We start from the raw sequence: 4,537 nt of genomic DNA on the forward strand, positions 1-4,537 counted from the left end.
TGACTCATTGGGACCTGGAATGACAAACTTCCCCTTTATTCATTTCCTGTTATGCACCTCAAAATTTTGCCCCATGCAGTGTCTTCCTGTGAAATATCATGGGAGTAACTAGAATCTGTGTATACGACTGGCGCACCAGTGGAGCCACAACTGATGCTGCCTGTAGATCCCCAACTGTGCCCCAACAGAAAACGTGAACCAGGATGCAAAATGAGCAATATCAAGGAATGTGTTCAATTGCTGTGAAAACAGCAATAACTTTTGGGACTACTGATCAATCAGCACTGTCCCTGTTAACTAAACTACACAATACATAATACATATACATGGTCATACATAAAATAGACATAAAATACATTTTATTGGAGTGGTTTTCACCTAAGTTAATGAACTGACATGTTGTTTTTTTGTTTTTTTGTCAATAAGAACATGACTGTACATAACATTGAGGCTGTACGTGACGTTGCCTAACTGACTTGTCTATTCAGCGTTTTGAGTTTGGCCATCTGTTTGCACAAATGAATTTCCTTAAGTTACCTCCGGTTACAGCTGCACATGTTGCCATTTCACAAAATTATTATCTCCCCAACTTCCCCTTCATGCTGTAGTTTTGTCATTTCATGAACATTCTCACAAAACTCATTTCGTCCTTGTTTTCCTACATGCTCCGTGATTCATACTTGCTTGTACATATTTTACTAAAATACAATTGATAAATCACCACTGGATTCCTCATACTCTATGTGCTAAGCACAATTAAGCCCTAGGCAAGGCAAGGCAAGGCAAATGTACTTATATAGCACATTTGATACCCAAAGGCAACCCAGAGTGCTTTACAGAATACACGGGCAGTATTTTCCTTTAATATTTATAAAGTATTTTGAGTTGAGTTATAAGCTAAATAGACCTTTTACACAGGAGACATTTTTACTTGTCAGCACAGTTACTAATAACATTAACGATGGCTCTTGCTTGGCCAATGCAGCTTCAATATATTCATGTTTACTCTGGCATGTTCATATACGGGTGCTGGTCATATAATTAGAATATCATCAAAAAGTTGATTTATTTACATTTACATTTACTCATTTGGCAGACGCTTTTATCCAAAGCGACTTACATTTGAGGAACAACATACAAGCATCAACAGAGCATCAAATACAGACTGAATACAACTGACAATACATACTAGTAAGAGCAGCAATAAATACTAGTAAGAGCTCATAGTACATATCACATCAATGGGGTAGATACTTAGGGAAGGAAGTAAGAGTTAAAAAAGTGCAATCAAAACAAAAAGTGCAATCAATACAAGATAATTGTAGGGGATAGAAGAAGAAGAGCACAGGAAGAGCATGTTAGAGGTTAGGAGTTAGAGGTGTTATAAGAGGAAGTGTTCTCGGAAGAGATGAGTTTTCAAGAGCTTCTTGAAGTTAGAGAGGGACGCCCCTGCTCTGATGGCGTGTGGTAGCTCGTTCCACCATCGTGGTGTCACATATGAGAATAGCCAGGACTGGGATTGCTTTGTGTGAAGGGATGGCAGAGCCAGGCGACGTTTGTTGGAGGAGCGTAGCGGCCGAGAAGGAACGTACGTTTGTATTATGGGGTTTAGGTAGATGGGTGCAGACCCAGTAGTCACTCTGTATGCAAGCAAAAACCAGACGCGCTGCTGCGTTCTGAACCATTTGTAAGGGTTTCACCGCACAAGCTGGAAGACCTGCTAGGAGGGCAATGCAATAGTCAAGGCAAGAGATAATCATGGCCTGTACCAGAAGCTGGGTGGCGTGCTGAGTGAGGTAGGGCCTGATTTTCCTTATGTTGTAAAGAGTAAAGCAGCATGACCGAGAGGCAGCAGCAACATGGTCTGAAAAGGACAGCTGGTCATCAATCATGACACCCAAGTTTCTCACCACCTTGGTTGGAGTGATGGTTGCGGAGCCAATTTGCAGTTTGATGTTATGGTGGATAGATTGCTTGGCTGGAATGACCAAGAGTTCAGTCTTAGAGAGGTTTAGTTGAAGGTGGAAAACCTTCATCCATGCAGATATGTCCGATAGACAGTCCGTGATCCGCGCCGAGACAGTTGGATCGCCTGGCGGAGAGGCAGTGGGAGGAGGATAATTGTCCTTGCCACAAAACATTGTAGGAACGCCCAGAGAGGTAGGATTCGAACCACAGGAGTGCTTTACTCGAGATTCCCATTGCTGAGAGAGCGGAGAGCAGGATCCTGTGGTTGACTGTGTCAAAGGCAGCTAATAGGTCAAGCAGGATAAGAACCGAGGATTGGGCTGCAGCTTTAGCTGACCTTAGGGCTTTTGTTACAGACAGAAAGGCCGTTTCAGTAGAGTGGGCACTCTTAAAACCAGACTGATATGGATCTAAGAGGACATTCCCTAAGAGGAATTCTGAGACCTGTTTGAATACTGCCCGTTCAATAGTTTTGGGTAAAAAAGGTAGAAGAGACACTGGTCGATAGTTCTCAACTTGAGTTGGGTCAAGTGAGAGCTTTTTGAGCAAGGGTGTAACCCGGGCCCTTTTGAAATTGGTCGGGAAGGTTCCTGAAGCCAGAGAAGTATTTATCACGTGAGTGATTGTCGGGACCACAGTAGGAGATATGGCTTGGAGGAGATTCGTAGGAATCGGCTACAGGTCAAGAGTTCTGATACTTCACTCTCTGTGAGAGGAATAAACGAGGAGAGTGAACAACCACTGACCTGGGAGGGCAGAGGACAAGATGTAGTAGGACTGCTACAATGGTTGAGTTTGAGTGTTTCAGAGAATAGGCTAGTTATAGCCTCCAATTTGCCTGTGAAGAAGGCAGCAAAGGTATCAGCAAGTTTGTGGGTGGTGGAGGTGGAGGAGGATTTAGTAGCACTTTAAAAGTGGAAAATAATTTCCTTGAGTCAGTGGCACTGCTTATTCTGTCATTATAGAACGCAGTTTTGGCAGCACTGATGCTTGTTGAGAAAGAGGATAGGAGCAATTGGTAGCCCTTAAGGTCGGTGGGGTCGTTGGTTTTTCGCAATTTTCTTTCAGCCGCTCTGAGATCAGTACGGAGCTCACGGATGGTATCAGTTAACCACGGGTGGGACTGGTTTGGGCGAGCAGGCTTGGTGGATAGAGGACACAGGCTATCCAGGCACAAGCTTAGTGTAGAGCACAGAGATTGTGTGGCATCACTGACCTCAAGTGAGGAAAATGTGTTGAGAGAGGGTAGAGCGGAAACTTCCACTGAGGCAAAGTGAGCGGGAGACAGGTTGCGGAGGTTGCGGCGGTGTGAGACCACTGGTGTTGGAAGAATGGGCTATTTCAGTAATTCCATTCAAAAAGTGAAACTTGTATAATGTATACATTCATTCCACACAGACCGATATATTTCAAGTGTTCATTCCTTTTAATTTTGATGATTATAACTGACAACTAATGAAAACCCCAAAATCAGTATCTCAGAAAATTAGAATATTGTGAAAAGGTTCAATATTGAAAACACCTGGTGCCACACTCTAATCAGCTAATTAATTCAAAACATCTGCAAAGGCCATTAAATGGTCAGTCTAGTTCTGTAGGCTACACAATCATGGGGAAGACTGCTGACTTGACAGCTGTCCAGAAGATGACCATTGACACCTTGTACAAGGAGGGCAAGACACAAAAGGTCATTGCTAAAGAGGCTGGTTGTTCACAGAACGCTGTGTCCAAGCACATTAATAAAGAGAAAAAAGGGAAGGAAAAGATGTGGTAGAAAAAAGTGTAGCAATAGGGATAACCGCACCCTGGAGAGGACTGTGAAAGAAAACCCATTCAAAAATGTGGGGGAGATTCACAAAGAGTGGACTGCAGCTTGAGCTTCAAGAACCACCACGCACAGACGTATGCAAGACATGGGTTTCAGCTGTCGCATTCCTTGTATCAAGCCACTCTTGAACAAGACTCAGCGTCAGAAGCGTCTTACCTGGGCTAAAGACAAAAAGGACTGGACTGCTGCTCAGTGGTCCAAAGTTATGTTCTCTGATGAAAGTAAATTTTGCATTCCCTTTGGAAATCAAGGTCCCAGAATCTGGAGGAAGAGAGGAGAGGCACAGAATCCACGTTGCTTGAAGTCCAGTGTAAAGTTTCCACAATCAGTGATGGTTTGGGGTGCCATGTCATCTGCTGGTGTTGGTCCACTATGTTTTCTGAGGTCCAAGGTCAACGCAGCCGTCTACCAGGAAGTTTTAGAGCACTTCATGCTTCCTGCTGCTGACCAACTTTATGGAGATGCAGATTTCATTTTCCAACAGGACTTGGCACCTGCACACAGTGCCAAAGCTACCAGTACCTGGTTTAAGGACCATGGTCCAGCAAACTCGCCTGACCTTAACCCTATAGAAAATCTATGGGGTATTGTGAAGAGGAAGATGCGATACGCCAGACCCAACAATGCAGAAGAGCTGAAGGTCACTATCAGAGCAACCTGGGCTCTCATAACACCTGAGCAGTGCCACAGACTGATCGACTCCATGCCACGCCGCATTGCTGCAGTAATTCAGGCAAAAGG

The sequence above is a fragment of the Micropterus dolomieu genome, linkage group LG10, assembly GCF_021292245.1.
Source record: "Micropterus dolomieu isolate WLL.071019.BEF.003 ecotype Adirondacks linkage group LG10, ASM2129224v1, whole genome shotgun sequence".
NCBI classification, from domain to species: domain Eukaryota; kingdom Metazoa; phylum Chordata; class Actinopteri; order Centrarchiformes; family Centrarchidae; genus Micropterus; species Micropterus dolomieu.